The sequence below is a fragment of the Sorghum bicolor genome, chromosome 8 (genome assembly GCF_000003195.3).
Source record: "Sorghum bicolor cultivar BTx623 chromosome 8, Sorghum_bicolor_NCBIv3, whole genome shotgun sequence".
NCBI classification, from domain to species: domain Eukaryota; kingdom Viridiplantae; phylum Streptophyta; class Magnoliopsida; order Poales; family Poaceae; genus Sorghum; species Sorghum bicolor.
Genome location: NC_012877.2, coordinates 51,890,244 through 51,909,639, shown reverse-complemented (window position 1 = coordinate 51,909,639; position 19,396 = coordinate 51,890,244).

The following is a 19,396-nucleotide window of genomic DNA, read 5'->3' as shown; positions in this document are numbered from 1 at the left end:
ATCTCTTTCTGTGGTTAGTGTTCTGATGTCCCGAAATAAATAATCTTTGAAGTAATTCTTGATTCTTAGATCAACTAGAGAACTCTCAGGAAACTTCCTCTCTTCCCACCAAAAATAATTATATAGTTATCCTTTGGCGATCTTGAATCTTAATTAGTACACTCACGTTCCCTGTAGAAAATCGATACTCTGGAATACTCCCGGGTGAAAGCTACATCGGTATCCGTGCGCTTGCAGATTTTTCTGTTTGCGTTTAAAATACCTAACAAGCTTTCTGGCGCCGTTGCCGGGGAACGATAGCTGTGCTAGTTTCGAACCAAGTCGTCCGTGTATCCTTTTTCTTTTCCTTTTTTACGACATTCACCTTACCATTTTCACCACACCACATGGATTTCCCTCCAAGCATTAATGAGCATGGAATTTATTTCATAGCCACCTCATTTAGTCCATGCTCATATGCAACATCTTCCCAATCTTTTGGTCTCTCCAACATCACCACATTCGAGATCTCCAACCCACTCTTCCTTTCTATTTATAAAAACTTTAAAAGGGCGGTTGTTGATGCATATGTCTATAATAAATATCGCAGATCTCGTTGAGTTGATCTTGATATAGGTTAGCGTTGGAGGGGAAACCACTTCGCCGACATAAATTGATGGTTTCCCAAGGACAAGCTTAGTGTCCTAAAATAAGCACTGATCAGATCATAACATGAGCTTTTAATTATTTGCAACATTACCTTGAGTATTGAGCATATAAGGATAATTGTAAAAATATTCCTTCGGGTATTCTTGTCACTAACATTTCTAGGATTGGAGCAAGAAGATCGGATGAATGACAAGCACAAGGTATGTCCAACTAATCATCATACAACATTGAGTTAAATTCATCCAAACTTGAATTTTGCAAAATTCAAGCTTGGGGGAGTACTTTACATAAAAACATCCTTTGTCATGTTGCTATGTTGGTTGTCCCTACCTTTGAGACATGCTCAATTTGTTAAATACTAATCACACTACTTCATCTCCACTTGAGTAGATCTCTATAAATGCTCTCATGCTACCTTTATTTGCTTTAGTATATGTCTAGGTTTGGAGTAGTTTCATTTATCTCTTAATTAAGCATGGTGCTTAGTTAGGAATGTTGATCTTACTTGCAAGGGATTTTAAATTAAACATGGTGCTTAGGTTAAAATGCCCTCCTAAATCAAATTAGACATGGTGTCTAGGTTGATCTTTGAGTCGATAGTATGCTATAGTAGATATTGGATATTTTGTTGGACTAACCCCTGCAGGAAAACTTTCAATATCGACCTGGGAAGTCCTGAGATAAACTCACATTGGAGACAAAGAGAGAGACACATGAAGTTTAACAATTTACACAAGGAAGTCATAGCTCACAAGAGATGATCCATGGAGGGTGCCACCAACACGATGCACAACCACTAAGAAAGGAAAGCTTCCACAAGGTGATACTGTACCATCACTCTTCAAGTAAGGTACACTTCAAGCAAAACATGGAGGACTTTTACAACTCCTAGACTCCACCAAGTGAAGAGCCTAGATCTACGAGCACAAACACACTAGAGATACTAGACACTCAGGCAATCACTGCCCTGAGATGCTTGAGGACGTAAACTACACCAACAACAACAACTACTACTACTACTACTACTACTACTACAACCGTCCTCAACAAAATCAAGAGAGGCGATCCAGGACGCCCCGTCATCTCGATCTCCATCGACATGGTGGACTTACCAGAAGCACTCTGCCACTTTGGCTCCAGCGTCAACATTATGCCCAGGGTACTTTATGAAAAATTCTTTACACATCCTTTACGAGAAACAACCATGTATTTGCAGCTTGCAGATCGGACACTAAGTTTCCCAAAGGGAATATTGAAGAACCTCGACGTCCGAGTTGGTACCTTATACGCTCCAGCAGACTTCGTGGTGATAGAGACTGATACTGATGAGAGGGCACCCATCATCCTAGGGAGGCTATTCCTGAACACCTCGGGAGCTGTCACCTACGCTAGTGCTGCCAAGATCAGTTTCTACATCAAGGGGAAGAAGGAGACGTTTTCCTTCGAGAACAAGATTACACAAATCTTAGAGCAATCCCGACATAAACCAAGGAAGAGGACCAACAGGAGGAACAGGAACAAGCAAATGTGGACCGAGTCAGCTAAGATGGTCACTGCAGTTTAAGGAGGTCAAGATCGTCGACTTAAATCACCGTTTCTGACCAAAAAAGACGACTCAGGTATCCCAAGCATCCAGTGCTCCATTAATGGATACAACTTATAGAAGGCGCTTTGCGACACCGGGTCAAGCATCAACATAACGGCCGTAGTCACCTATCAGCTCCTGTTTGGAACCATGCCCCTAAAATCGACATACATTCAGCTCCAGATGGCAGATCAGACATTCCGAAAGGTTGAAGGTAGAGTAACTGATGTCTCTGTCAAAATAGATGATCATTCAGGTTATTGATATGGGAGAAGACGAGTACGATCCACCCATCATCCTTGGGAGACCGTTCCTCAGCACCGTTAAAGCAATCATCTACATTGGAACCGGAGAAGTCCACATGCACTTCCCCTCTGAGAAGATACGCCGCTATTTTACTGACCCTAACTATATAGTGGAAGACTCTAAGCAGGTCAGGACAAGAAGAAGACGACGCAACCGCAACCAGAGGAGGCAAATCATCAAGGACGGATGGGCAGACTACGAAGGAGAAGAGGCGCCGCCGGAACCACCGACTCCGCCATCCAGCAAACAGAGAGTCCCGTTCGGAGGACTTAAAAACACCGAACGCCTTGCCAAGAGGTAAACTTGGTAGTTATCCTTTTCTTTTTAATTATTTAAAATAGTTTGCTTAGTTAATCAGGTTCATATCATCTTGAAAAGAAAATAAAAATATTAAAAATAGTAAGCCCCATGTGAGTATGCTCATGGCATAAAACCCATAAGTACATTCACTGTGGTGGCATAAAAATAAAATAAATATATTCTTGTCCTATAAAAATAAAAATATAAAAATAAATTTATGATCCTACCAAAGAGTGTAACATTTATTGAGAAGGCTCAACATGATAAAGGCTAGATATTTATGCTAACACTTAACTAATTCCACAAAGCTTTGTTGTCTATTTGAGCTCCACAGAATTCAAGGATCAAAGAAGACTAGCAGAGGACATTCTAATCGCTGTCAGGGTGCTACCGACATTCAAATACAACTCCGCCATCTGCTAGCTACATCAGAAGAAATTACGTCAAAATCCACCTTGGGGGAGACCACCCCTATTTATCCAGTTAAGTGTTCTGCTCACGTTTATACTTTACTTAAATAATAAAAAGATGCATAATCATAAAAACCCAAATAAAGATTTTGTGCTTATATATATATATATCTTTGCTTAGTTTGCTAAATAAATAAATAAAGTTTGCTATGAGCCCTCATGATAAGCTCTCACATGGAAATGATGAATAGTTGCTCTGTCATGACTAGTTCTCAAAATTGAAATCTCTCTCAAGTTTAGGCATGACTGTTATGAATTAAGATTTGCTCTAAACCTGAACTTGTGGGAAGAGTACTTGATCTAAAGTCTAAGTTGTTAACGGATATGATATGAGAAGGTTGAGCTGCTGTTTATCTGTTCCTAGAGATGCTAGAATTCTGGAGAATTTTATCTTTAAAAATCTTTAAAATATCACATGATGAGTTCCTGTATGATGAGAGTTTAAATTCCTACCACAACCATATATACAAGCTTGCTAGATTTTGAGCCACATATTTACTTTTTACTGCTTATAAGCATTGAGTGTGGTCAAGCTGTGTAGACCCTTAGGAGCTTGTCATGTGGTTAAATCAAGATTCACTTGCACGTTCACTCACACATGCTGCTGCTACTCCGGAAGTACGCATCCACATACATCCACCCATTTCCATCTACAGAACCACCCAAAAATATTCTACTCTTAATCTGAGAGAGAATAGCCAAAAACATTCTTCTATTTCTGTTTTCCCCTGTGAAATAAATGCTCAAGTTATTTCGGTTACTACCACTTGCTACATTATTTAAAGAGGTGAGTACTCTAAAAAAACTAGAGAAGAAGATACGAGGAAATAAAAAGGGGCAAGTGCCTGGAACCTCGAAGAAAAGAAAAGTGAGACGAGAGGTAAAAATGGACAAGTGTCCGACAGTAGAATTAGGGGTACAAGATACCCACCTGAGAGAAAAGAAAAAGAAAATATAGAGCATCTCATTCTCCTCAAAAAGTTTCAAAAGAGCAAGAAAGGTATGTATCCCTCAAAAGAGCACAAGTAGAATTAGATTTTCACCATTGTTATCACCATCATCACCATACACCATTCATTCGCCACATATGCACATCTTGATTTGACTTATTGACTTGTTCTTCTGGATCCATGGTTTGACTATGCAATAAATGTCTTGTAAGTATGTATTAGCTGTCTCCCACCTATGAGCTCCAGATATCAAAACCTTATTAGAGTAGGGTGAGAGAGAAGGCAATGCCACTATGTCTCATACCAAAAATACCACATACTTTGAGAGAAGGCATACACCATTACTGCCTTGGTAAGGATCCAGAAATACCACAAAAGAGAGACTAGAGAGAGTCATACAAGGAATCTCTGAGTTTTATTTGAAAATCTACAAAAACTCCAGAGCTATAGTTAATCGAAGAACAAGAGACATGGCGCTTGATTAGACCGTCCTATCTTTTAACTGCTCAAGACACAAGTGATGGTTGCAAGCCCCATGGTGGAAGGTAATATGAGTAAGTTTAAATCTTAACAGTTTACCCTAACCCATAGATGAGATCTTGTTTGAACGCATGTATATCTTGAAGGCATGAAACCACTGCAGAAACTCTTGAGTTCATCTTTGCTCAGGGACGAGCAAAGGTTAAGCTTGGGAGAGCTTGTCGACGGTCCTTAATGCTCACATTTAACCGTCAACTAATCATGGAAAAAGATCCAAATGCAACCAACACCCAGACTTAGGGTTTTATCTGATAGAATTCAACGAGTTTTGGTGTTTGTCTATTTCTACAGGGGGTTATCAGAAAATACGGAGGAAAGGCCCACACGTCGGGTTTACATAGAGATATTGACGTGCCGTGAAATTTTCTATCATCTAGAAGACTCCAGAAGCCACGGGAACGAATGGGAAGGCGATCGGGCCCGGGGGCAGGGCGCCCGCCCTCCACCCTAGGGCGCCCGCCCAGCTACAGAGTCCAAACAGGACCCGTCTCGCGGATTACGCTCCACCGACCTAATGGATCAAGGATAACCGTTCAATCAATGTCGGTTTGATCTGACGGCCCAGATTCACTTGAGGGGACTATATAAGCAAGGCCCCCTGGCCCCTGGAGATCATACCTCTTCTACAGAATGAAAGCTAGGGTTTCAATTCTTCATCCAAGTAGAGAGGATCCCTCTAGTTCATCTAGTTCTAGTTCCTCTAGTTCTAGTTCTAGTTAGTTCTAGTTGTAATCTAGAAAATAGGGAGAGATAAGAGGAGAGCGGAGGAGGAGACGGGTCTGTCGGATCTTCCTCAACATTATACTTTTGCTGCAACTGGTTCGTTCTTCATCGTTCTCCAAGTTCTTCAATTCATAATTCCTGAGTTCTTTAATTACTTTTATTTATATTCAAGTTATTTATTGGATTCCCGCTTGCATCAAGTGCTCTAGTCTTTATAACGCTAGAGTAGTAATTAATAGATTAGACGTGGTGTTTAGTCTTGCAATTAACTGGAATTGCACCCAATCCTGCGGATTGTTGTGGTAGCCCTAGGGTAGTGACAGCCCTAACGGTCGACGTATTCCACCTCGTTCGGATCGGTGTTTGTAGGACCGTAGTTAGAGCTTCCTAGCCCCCTTCTCATCTCTTTCTGTGGTTAGTGTTCTGATGTCCCGAAATAAATAATCTTTGAAGTAATTCTTGATTCTTAGATCAACTAGAGAACTCTCAGAAAACTTCCTCTCTTCCCACCAAAAATAATTATATAGTTATCCTTGGGCGATCTTGAATCTTAATTAGTACACTCACGTTCCCTATGGAAAAACGATACTCTGGAATACTCCCGGGTGAAAGCTACATCGGTATCCGTGCGCTTGCGGATTTTTCTGTTTGCGTTTAAAATACCCAACACGTTCGCCTATGGTGCTATGTTCCTTGGTGCGTCATAACCCCTCGGTGCTAAGGAAATCTGGAGGACGGCGCCGCCGCCGCGAGTACGCTTCTTTTTTGGTTGGTTTTGCATGGGTGATGTTGGACGACAGAGAAGAGGCACCGCCATGGCCTTCAGCCTAACGATACTTGCATCATGTGCAAACTAGGGGTAGAGACCATCGACCATATTTTGCTGTCTTGCTGTTATAGCCAGGAAGTGTGGCACTGCTGGCTGGTGAGGCTCCAACTCAGTGGAGCAGCCCCCATCAATGGTGATCTTGCCATTCCCTGGTGGCTGGTGGCTGCGCGTCAGAAAGCTCTTACCAAAAACGCTTAGGAGAGGCTTTGATTCGTTCTTCTTCTTGATGGGTTGGTCTTTATGGAAAGAGCTTAATGCTTGGACTTTTAGGGGAACTTCAACGCCGGCCCCTCAGCTGGCGTTGTTGATCAAGGAGGAAACAGTCGCTTGGTGCAGTGCGGGGTTCAGACACCTTGCTGGCCTGTTGGCAGGGTTCTGAATTCCAGGAAACCAGGGTCCCTGGTTCGGTGTTTTGGTATCTTTTTCAGGGGGTCCTTGTGAGCAACCTTCGTTGTTGTTCTGGGTGTTTTCTTCCAGCTTGGTTGCGGTAACCGTGGTTGCTGCCCCCCTCCTTCCCTGGCTTGGGTGTTTGTTGCTGGTTTGGTTTCTTTGTTTGGTCGGTGGGGGTTCGTGTTGGTTCCTTGTTTGTTATTATATGCAAACTCTATTCTGCTTAATGAAATACGCGCCTTCGGCGTGATCGAAAAAAATACCCATATTTTCTTGTAACATAATGAATATGTATTGTGTATACTGAAATATCTGGTTTGTAATAGTGTTTTTAGTTCTTGTTGTTTTAGAGGAAAATGTTCTTGAAATACCCTAGTATCAAATCCTAGCTCCACCATTGGTGGGGGAAGAGGGCAATATATAGGAGGAAGATGATAACATGAAAATAGGAGAGGACGATATAAATAAAGGAAGAAAATGAAAAAGAGAGAAAGGTATTATAGATATTTCATCATTTGTATCGTTATTTTACCAAATATTTTTCTAAGATAGTTTCAGCCCCACTAGTGCGTGGAGCTTCTTGTGGAGTTGAAGTAAAAAAAACTACTCCACCAGTAAACTATTGCTGTACTAAATGGGGTCAAGATTGTTTTTTGTGATCCGATTACCTTTCTGTTGTTGATATATATAGTTATTTGGAACTCACTCATTATCGTGCATGGAAAAATAAAGAAAACGACACTAAACTCCTAGATCCCATGCTCCATCATATGCAAAGATCCTTAACATTGCATGGCTAGCACTTTACTTTATATTGATCCCATGATTGGTTATAGGTTTCACACAATGTAATGCCTCAAACATCATGCACTTAACTCATGATGCAATCAATAGAGAGTAAAGAACAAAATGATAAGCATGAATAAACTAGAGGTATGATATTACAAGTAAGGGAACACTTCAAACACAGTTTGTTAAAAAAGACCTCCAAACATGAATAAAAAATATCCAAATAACTCAAGATAGCAACATACAGATAACGTTTTCTTAAAAATGGTACTAGCTAGTTTCTTTTTTATTCTCAATATGAATTAGTTATGGACTTCTAGAGATTAAACCATATTTTTTATTTTTAGAAAATAGAAAACCATATTTGAATTGTCCGGTTCTAATAGTTGGACGGTGTCTAATATACCTTCTTTCATAGTTACGGCTGAAAATCAAATTGCATTGTACGGCAATAGAGGTTAAAAAGTACACTTTACCCTAAAATCTAATGTAGCAACAAATGAAATGAAATGAGGAAAGTACACTTTACCGGAAGAAGCTGGTGCCTTGTGGAAGAAATAAGATAATAAACTCAAAATCCAAGGCACACAAGAGATTACAACAATAAATTAAAACATGCATTCGAGTAAAACTAAGTAATAAGCATCGTTGTCAATGTATATTCTTGCATTTTCCTATTGGTCAGGACGAAAAAGTCTCTCTTTTAATATCAGATTTTTTGCATTAACATGGTTGTTTCTTAGCATATGTTATTTTTTTGGTGTGAAATCTCTCACCTCTAAGTTCTGTTTGTTTGCATCCATTTGGACCGTGAACAGCAGCTTTTTAGCTGATGAAGAGGAATAAAAACATACAAATTTATATAATATATAGAGAGAGTTATATAGGCGTCAGTCATTACGATTGGTCTTAGATTTTAAAGGCAGATATGACAAACAAAGCAGCAGCCTCTATGTACATACAAATACATCAAAAGCGCAAAGGTTTATGAATCCAACTTGGACTGCCAAATGGGCTTGTTACTTTACTTCTCCCAAGTTTAAAATATGCTCAAGTTGCTTCTTTTTTTAACCATTTGTGATGTTATCAACGTGGAAGTGGAGCAGAAAACAACAACCTCCAATTTGGAAAAATTTAAAATCACGTACGCATCGTTCTCAAGAGTCTACCTCCCACATGAAAAGATTAACAACATTTTATCAGGCTTTCGACTCACACAATGTTAGAGGACACCACCATGAGCGCCAACTATCTCGATCGCGGTTCATTATAGGCCGTTTTGTTACTTGTCATTGTTTAAAAGATCCATGATATCAATGCATCACCAAAAGATGTAGCATACATCATGCCCCTTTCCTTGTTATTAGGGGGAGCAAAAAAAAAAAAAAGAAACAAGCATTGTTACGATGGGGATGCAAAACCCAATAGATGGAAGTTTGGAAAAACAGCAGCACCTAGGGATGCCCCTCATGAAATGTAACCGGCCAAGAGTGAATACACCAAAGTAGTATGTAGCACATCGGAATGCGCAGCTGATGGTCTGAACGATCGAGAGAGGCCTTGTTTAGTTTTCAAAAGTTTTTAAAATTTTTGGTCACATCGAATCTTTAGATGTATGTATAGAACATTAAATATAGATAAAAAAAAACTAATTGTACAGTTTATCTGTAATTTATAAGACAAAATTTTTAAACCTAGTTAGTCTATAATTAGATAATAATTACTAAATATAAACAAAAGTGTTACAGTAGCCAAAACCAAAATTTGTTCCCAACTGAACAAGGCCCGAATCAACGAGCCTAGTCCAGTGAGCCTTAGCGAGGACAGAACAAAACAACCTCCTCCGGCATATATGCTGGAGAGATTGGTAAACTAACTTTTGTTACTAAGGACACATACCCTACAATGTACAAGATTCACATTGAGAAAATTTTTCTGCTAGACACGAATCTCAGTACAAATCGTGTGGTTTAGGACTTGTTTAGTTCTAAAAAAATTTGTAAAATTTTTCTGATTCTCCATCACATCGAATCTTTAGACGCATGCATGGAGTATTAAATATAGACGAAAATAAAAACTAATTGCACAGTTTGGTCGGAATTGACGAGACAAATCTTTTGAGCATAGTTAGTCCATGATTGGACAATATTTGTCAAATACAAACGAAAGTGCTAGTGTCAATTTTGCAAAATTTTTTGGAACTAAACAAGGCCTTATATTACGAGAGCACGTGCCAGTGCCATTAAGGAAAAAAAACTGCATTCAAGCCTATACACCGTGCCCACGCAGCAGTGCATGCAGCATCCGTGCCTTGCCGATTGGCGTCGTGGTGGTGGGCTGGTGGCTGGGAGCTACGGCCAGTCCGTCCGGTGTGCTAGCTGCTGGTTTCGCCTGTGGACCTCGCGTGATTGCGGCCAGATCTCTCGCCGCCGGGACCGGGATCGGGAGTGGATTGGCCGTGAGCCCTGCCTGGCCTTCCATTCCTCGCCTAGTTGCCTGGTGGCTCAGATTGCCGTGTCCCTCCCTGTTCCAAAAAAAAAGGTCCACATCTGATGGAGACTTGTATATGCTGGTACAAACAAATCACAACGGTGTAGACAACGCCGTTCCTTGTCCTTGTATTACGTACCACCACTAGCTGTGGTCGCTGCCACGGAAAGACAGCGCCACGACGTCGCCACTTTGTTGGTCCTTTGGAAGTAGAAGCACAAGCAGGGCCATGCATGGATCATCTGGATCTCTCGGTGTTGGAAAAAGCCCAGTACAAGTCACACGGTATATATATAAAATCGGTGGGCACAGGTTTACTTTTCGGTGCCCAAGCATAGCGGCTACCAAACACTTTTACTAACAGCATGGATGGATGGAAACCTTTTTGTGATTTTTATTTTTTTTTAAAAAGGTAGATATGCATGTGCGATAGGCACATGTCTACAAAAGAATTCATATACAAGAGATTGAATACAGAACAATTTGTTAAATCATTTTTTGAGGAGAGAAGAAAATTTAACCAAACAACCAGCAAACCAAACAGGGCTTAGCTAGCGCGCGCAGGGGAGTTCAAGAGGCCACAATATATAACAACTTATTTGGTATTTATTTATATATATGTATAAGTAATAAGATACACACCACTTCACATGCACATGATAGCAGCAATCAAAATTGATTGTTTTCATATCCTATATGTTTTGGTCAACCTTCAATTTTTAAGCTGCGGTGGTCAGTGGAACCTTCAATATTTAAAAATCACTTTCTTCTGTTCAGTAGCCAACATTGCTACCTAGGCCTTGTTTAGTTCTCACCAAAATCCAAAAAGTTTTTAAGATTCTCCATCACATCGAGTCTTGTGGCATATGCATGAAACACTAAATATAAATGAAAACAATAACTAATTACATAGTTTGCCTGTAAATCGCGAGACGAATCTTTTGACTTTAGTTAGTCTATGATTGGACAATATTTACCACAAACAAACGAAAGTGCTACAGTAGCGAAATCCAAAAAAATTTTACATCTAAACAAGGCCCTAGCTTAGGGTACCGAGCATCGATTGATAAGGCATAATAATAAAAGTAACGAACCTATCGTTTATACTGCATGAATATTAGTCACAACATTTTCAATCTACTTTTCTAACAGTGCAACCGGCTAATATAAACACTATTATATAAACAGGCTAAATATTTGCTGATATATGCTCCTCTGATCATATTTCAAGAGAGCACAATGATGGACTTGTGCTCACACTTCATTTCTATTGGAGTTGAGATAGACTAGACCTTCCTACCTACTCTTGTAAAAAATGGTGCCGTCCATAGATTGGATTGTAGAAAATCAGAGAGAAAGGGGGAAAAAAATGAAGCCTCAAAGCTCCTCACGAGTCACAAGGGTTTAACTCCGTGCGGAAGTTCCAGATTCTGGTCTCTTTTCGCTTCTGGTCCCGCCCGAAGCATCCTCGGAAACAAATTCTGGCTCCTGGTCTCAGTTTTCCTCCACCAGCTATCATTCCTGCGCATGAAGCCCAAGCTCCAGCAAAGGCCTCACTCTCGGCCCATGGGTCGGCCACCCCTAAGGCCCCTTAGGGACGGGGCCAAGAATGAGATTTTTATTTAGATTTAGGACCCGTTTGTCTTCACTAGCGAAGTTGTTTTTCTAGAAAAGAGTTTCATGAGCAACTTTTTATGTAAAGTTACGCTATTTTAAAAAAATTGTTTGGCAAACAGCTTTACCAATAAATTCATGCATGGATAAAAGAGAAAATAGGGGAAAGAGGTAGGATAAATTACTTTTTTCAGCTTTATCCCAACTCATGTCTTTGTGAGAGGAGAAGAAAAATAGCTTCACTCATGATGCTGTTTTGAAAAAGAGTGTTTGACAAAAAAAACAGCTCATAATAGCTCATGAAGTTGTTGTGAGCGGTACCAAACATGTCCTTATATTTTTTAAGTTCTTTTTTCAAAAAGTATTTTGTCTAATTAAAAAAATTATAAAACTACACTACTGCCATCAATTGAAGTGATAGGAAGTACACATCGCCGGTTCAGAATATTGGCTATTGCTGTTTCAATTAGAGGAATTTCCTTTTTTTCTTCTGTCAACTCATCTTAGAAATTATAACTTTTATATATAAATATGAACTCAGATGTAGATACAATTTATATTAAGGTTATAGAGAAAAAGGAGATCTGCACCTTTACAGTTCATGGCTTTTTCATTGAGGTCGTTTTTATACCTAAACAACTGATACAATGACCAGATGTGTACTTCTATATCTCAACATTAAATTAATTATTCAGTTATCAAGATGGTTTTAAACAAAAATATTGTAAATTATGAAATTGAAGATCTTAGGTATCTGTAATGTACAATTTTTTTATAAATGTTATCCCTGTACGAGGTTATATTAACAAGTTATGTTGTTTTTAAAATATACTGCTAGCTAGTAAGTAAATCGAGACAATTTATTCACATCCTTCCATAGAGCATCTTTCATAAGTAAATGGAGGTGCTCATATGGATAGAGTGTAGGTGTATGTTTATAGGGGTGAGTGTACACTCGTGTATGAGCATCTACATCTGCAACTGCGTATGGCAAAAGGTTAAGATCTCATACTATAGCTTGGTAGACCAATATTTTTAGAAAAAACTAATTGAGAAAGTATAAAAATAAAAAAAAAAATCTGCAGCCACGAGGTCCAACTCAGGCCTGCAAAGCACACGACGGTCCCGGAGCTCTAGGGCTTGTTTGATTCACTTCCTAGTCTAGTCTGGCTTGCACGAGCCAGCCAGACCTCTTTTGGCCAGACTCTATGCATGTAAAGGGTGGTTGTTTGGTTACCTGGGTCTGTGCAGCCTGGACACATGCAACCGGTGTTTGGTTCCCAGAAATCATGTTTGGTTGCCCGCATAGAAGCTGTGGAGTTACCACTTTGTTTAAATGGTAAGGTTACAGTCCAAACATTGATACAACAATCTATTTACAATGAATATTACATCTTTTTGAAAAGCAAAATTAAAATTACTAAAGTCTAGACTAATATTATTAGACCCTCCACTAAAATTACAATATCCTTCTTTATAATACATATTGCAAGATCCACTACAAACATGCCATTGTATGTTTATTTTTTCTTCGACTTGTGAACCATGAAATGTCTCATGTGCCTCAGTACAAAAAAGACATGTGCTCAGTATATTAAAACAAGAATGAGGCATGTGCTTAGTATATTAAAAACATCATCATTGGCATAAGGCATGTATCTGGTTTAAAAAACATCATCATTGGCATAAGGCAAATGCTCAAAAGGAAATGATCACATCAATGGCAAATAGCCGAAATGCTAAAATCAGTTTCAGATCATCAAGTTCACATTAATGGCAACACAAGAAAAGAACTAGCAGAGGCAAAACAATGTTTACCCAAATACCCCCAGCAGCAGTAGCATTGCCAGCAGCACCAACAACAACCTCAAGCAAAGCAAACTGCCTAGTCCCAACTTTAGCTCTAGAACACACAAGCTCATCAGCAGCCATCAGCTCCGCATCAACTCTAGGAAACATAAGCTTCATGCCTCAGATAAGTGTAGCATCAAAAAAAAATTACACATGCCTCATGCCTCGGGTGAAAAACAGAGATAGCAAAAAATAATTGCACAAGCCTCATGTTTCATTTCAAAAAGAAAAAAGAAAACGTCATTGCGCATGCCTCATGCTCAAGTCTATGTCCACAGTGAGTATTGCATATGTCCACATTCTCAGCTCAAGTGTAGTATCTTAGGGGGAAAATCATCATTGCATATATCCATTTGAGGGTGCAGGAACCATGTTTGGTTGCCCGGATAGAAGGTGGTGGAGTTACCACTTTGTTTGAGTGGTAAGGTTACAGTCAGCAAGTCCAAACATTGATACAACAATTTATCTACAATAAATATTACATCATTTTGGAAAAAATTAAAATCACTAAAGTCTAGACTATTATTAGACCCTCCACTAAAATTACAATATCCTTCTTTATAATACATACTACAGGATCCACTCCAAATATGCCATTGTATGCTTTAATTTTTCTCCAACTTGTGAACCGTGAAATGCCTCATTATAAAAAAAAGACATGTGCTCAGTATATTAAAAACATCATTATTGGCATAAGGCATGTATCCGGTTTAAAAAACATCATTATTGGCATAAGACAAATGCTTAGAAGGAAATATATCACATCAATGACAAATAGCCAAAATACTCAAATTAGATTAAGATAATCAAGTTCACATCAATGGCAACATAAGAAAAGAACTAGCAAAGGCAAAACAATGTTTACCCGAACACCCTAGTAGCAGTAGCATTGTCAGCAACAACAACCCCAAGCAAAGCAAACTGCTCAGTCCCAACTTCAGGTCTAGAACACACACGCTCATCAGCAGCCATCAGCTCCTCAGGCATCAACTCCATGAAACACGAGCTTCATGCCTCAGATAAGTGTAGCATCAAAAAACAAAAGTAATTGCACATGCCTCATGCCTCAGGTAAAAAAAACAAAGATAACAAAAATAATTGCACAAGCCTCATGCCTCATTTCAAAAAGAAAAAATAAAACATCATTGCACATGTCTCATGCTCAAGTCTATGTCCATAGAAATTGAGCATTGCATATGTTCACAGTCTCAGGTCAAGTGTAGTACCTTAGGGAAAAAATTAGCATTGCATATATCCATAGTCTCATTTGAAGTGTAGTATCTTAGAAAAAAATAATCATCATTGCATATGTCCTATGTCTCAGATCAAGTGTAGTATCCTAGGGAAAAAATATTCATCAATGCATTTGCCCACAGTGATCTGAGGCCGTAATAAGAGTAGTAGCCTGAGCAAAAAAGCAAGCATTTGTTCTCATGCAAATCCATCATATGCAAAGCAAGACATTTGGAAGGACACAATACTACCAATCAATGAACAAAGCTCAGATTAACATTGTCATCACCATAAATTAGGACAAATGCTCAGAATTAAAAAATTGTAATCAGCATTGACTAGAACAAATGCTCTGATTCAAAATTGCCATCATCATAGACTAAGACATAGGTTTAGTTTAAAATGGCCTTCATCATAGACTTGAAGATGTGCTAAAAAAATAACACTATAGGTTAAAGGGAGGGATGAGAGAGGGGATTAAGTATCTCATATACCGAACAAGATCTTGCAGGGCACCAAATAAAAGCATAAGAACAAGCGAGCGAGGGTAGATCTGCAAGTCTACATAAAAAATAGATTTTGCATACACATGTCAAGGGTATGTTACTAAAAATAGAGGAGAAAGTAAAGGAACCATAAAGAACATGGATTCATACCTCAAGAATAGCTTAGAACTCAGATCTAGTGCACCTGAGATTGTTAAAAAAACTGAGTTAGGGTTTCCAAATCAAGAATAAGAGGGAGATAGAAGAGGATAAATTACTTGCCTCAAAAGGGCTCAGATCCACACAATGAGAGAGAGAGAGATAGAGAAAGGATCATCAGACTACGAATCGATGAACAACGAAGTAGAGAAGAGGAGATGGCGTTGGAGCACATACCGATAGAATCGACTGGGAGCAGCAAGTGAAGAATCGAGGGGGTGGCTATGGGAGAAGGGAATCGGTAGTGAATGGCATGGAAGAGTGAGGTAATCCGAGAGAGTTCACTCCATCTCCTGACGGCCGAACTCCCCACATGTGTGCGCACACGCAGGAGCACGGAGCGAGCCAGGCCCGCCATAAACGACTGATTCCTGCATTCCTCGGGAGCCTAGCTGAGGGGTGGGACTTTTGCACGAGCGCAGCATGGCCAAGGGGGAGAGGCAGACAAACAAACAAGCGTCCTTGCATCCCATGAGCCTGGTTGAGGGGGACGCAGAGATCCAAACATGCCCCTAGCTGCGTAAGTTCGTTGGTGGCCTTAGCCTGCGAAGGTCCACGCGTAGTTTTTCCTCTGTTCCAGAACTGCACCTCAATCCTAGATGGAAAAAGTCTACATAACCCCCCAAACTATCTAAGGTGGAATACTTCATCCCCCAAAGTATAAAACCGGATATTCTAGCCCCTGAACTTTCAAAACCGGTCAAATAACCCCCTCGAGTGGTTTTAGAGGGTGGTTTTGTCTTTTTCTTTTTTATTTATTTCCGTTGAATATTTGAAAAATTATAATAAATCACAGAAAAATCATAAAATGAAAAATTCAATTTTGTTAGACTTTTGATGAGTAGATCTACACAATGTATATATAATATGGTATACCTTAGTACAAAGTTTTGGTTGTAGATTTAAATCTATGTTTTTCTATAATTAAAAAGAATAATTCATATATGTAGTTCCAATGGTTCAATTGTGGTAAATTTTTTATGGTGGACTCATTATTGTATGCTTGAACTATGGTAAAAGTTTCGTATCCATTGGATCAAGTAAAATTTAGTTATAGATTTATTTAGCTTTATTCTTGTTAAATCTATGCTTTATCTATAACTAAGTTATATGTGATCCAATGAGTATGTAATTTTTACCATAGTTCAAGCATACAATAATGAGCCTACCATAAAAATTTTACCACAATTGGACCATAGGAACTACATATATGAATTATTCTAATTAATTACAGAAAAACATAGATTTAAAGCTACAGAAAAACCTTTGTTCTAAAGTATATCATATTATATATTCACTATGTAGATCTACTCATCAGGAGTCCAACAAAATTGAATTTTTTATTTTATGATTTTTCTGTGATTTATTATGATTTTTCAAAGATCCAGCAGAAATAAATAAAAAATAAAAAGACAAAACCACCCTCTAAAACCACTCGAGGGGTTTTTTTGACCGGTTTTGAAAGTTCAGGGGGTAGAATATCCGGTTTTATAGTTTGGGGGGTGAAGTATTCCACCTTAGATAGTTTGGGGGGTTACGTAGACTTTTTCCATCCTAGAAAGGCCCATTAGTCGCGGCCCAAGTTCCCTGTTCATGAAGTTCCACTCGTAGCCTCAGCCAACGTAGGCCCACCTCTAGCAAAGGTTCAACATCAAGCTAGGCAAAGGAAAAAAGCTATTGATGTATCTCTTTTTTTTCTTCAAACTCTAAAAACGAGACATCTTATCCCCTAAACTCTCAAAACCATTGAAATTATTTCTTGCCCTAATCTTGTTTCGAGTGGTTTTGAATGTGATTTTGTCTTTTTTTCATTTATATAAGAAAATTTAGTAAATATAGATAAGTTTTTTGTTGGAGACAGATTGGAATATGTAAAATCCAAATAAAATAATTCGAGCTTGCAAAAATATATCTAGATGTTTCAAACGAACTAGATTTAGCTCTAGGAGAACAGAAAAATATTTAAAAATATAGGAAATTTCAAAACATTCCAAAGCAATTTCAAAGTGATGGATATATGGTTCTAGTTTTAATTAAATTTATATACATCGGTGCCCCTTGAACTTATAAGAGGGTGCTATTTAGATCCATGAACTCCAAAATTGCATTCCTAGATCCTTCATGTTTACTTTTGGTTCACCATAGGTGTGTGCCACTTGAGCAACAATACCTTGCTTACGTGACACACAGATGTGCTAGAAATTTTTGCATTTAACCCCTCTTATTTACTTTTCTCTATCCTTCCGTCTACTCTCTTCTTCTCCCATGTTCCCACAAGTAGGCTTGCCCGCCCTTCTCGCTGTGGAGCGTCTTGGCACTGTGCTCGATCAGAGACTTTGCCTCCTCTTCTTCCTCTTCCTCGTGGGGTTGGAGCTCAACCTATCACTATGTCATAACAACACAATTATAGAGCATTTGGAGGTCAAAACATAGTGCCATCCATTGCTTTGGACAGTCCTTATAGAGTGGATCAATTGTCGTTTGCTTCATCTCTCTTTGAAATTCTCTAGCCACCCCGAGCTCCCAAATAGAAGTTCATCAATGTCGAGGCGGTTAATTATTTCCTCAAAAAAACTCTATATCCTCGGGCTTCATCGTAGCTGGCTGACCATCCTCATCTCTCCCGCTATCGTTGGCCATGTCTCTTGGACTAAATCATCCATTGTGATGAAATCAACATTGTCGCTAGCAACGTTGTGTCTGCTGAATGATGATGATGAGGGTTCTCTCCTCCATGGCTTGCATTCACTACCGCCGTCAATTCTGAGTTTCCTCCAGATGCACCGCCACTCGCATCTTCTTTGCCGTGAAACCATGAATTCCTGGACGAAACCAAATCTGATCAAGTGAGATTGCACCACCTCGCCTTCATGGACAAGCTTGTTCTTGCAATGAGAACACAAACATATGATGGTTCGATCCCTGCCGCTTCACACTCAGACTATTGTTTTGAGAAGTATCAACAAACCTTTTCACCTAACCTATGTAGGCCATTGATAGCCTCGACGTCCGATACATCTATTGTAATCTTTTCATGCCATCAAACCTTGCACATGCAGCGAATAAGACATAAGTATTGTTATATTAGTACAAAAGAAAATACAGCAGATCATCTATTTTCTCTCTCCTCCATGAAGAACTAGATCTAGATCACCCAAATTTGAAAAAAAGACCATCATAAGGATGTGGGAGTGTTTAGCAACTTCCTGTGGTGTCCTCCTTCAAGGAATTGAAGATCAAAACTTCTCCCTCCTAAAAAGTGGTGTAATTTTGGAGTTTTGGAGCTCAAAACCCATCAAATAGAGGGGATGAGCTCATGGAGGTAGAAGGTGGGGGTAGTTGGGGGCTGTATATACAGGCAAGCGATCAATGGAGGCGGGCAATATAAGGGTGACCGCCTCTGTTAATCATCCATTAATGGAGGGGACCGCCTTAGTTCAACCGTTTCCGTTAATGGAGCATTAAGAGAAGTGAACGACTAAGCAACACGTCACCCTGACACCGATAAATGGAGGAGGCCACCTAGTACACGTCTGCCTCTATTAATAATTTGGCGATGCCTCACAAAAATCATTTGTGTAGAAGTGAGATGGCCGTCTTTGAACATGATTTTTAGAGACAGACGCTTAGGATGCTCGTCTTTGTTAATACAATTTCTAGAGTCAGAACATCTATCGGTTTACAAAGATGGATGTCCTAAAATGATCGTCCCTATTAATCGATTTACAGAGGTTCTAAGATGACCATCTTAGGACGTTCATCTTTGTAAATAATTTTCATAGGCGAACATTTGTTTGGAGGCTGCATAGCTATTAGCAGTTGAGGCGGTCTCTAAATGGGATCCTCACTGTTAATCCGAGAAGATTTCTTCTAAAATCTCGTCTGTCTGTGAATGATTTTTAGAGGCGACCGTCTGGCCATTTATAGAGGTGGTCCGTAGATATGTTCGCCTCTGTTAATTAGAGAGGCTATCT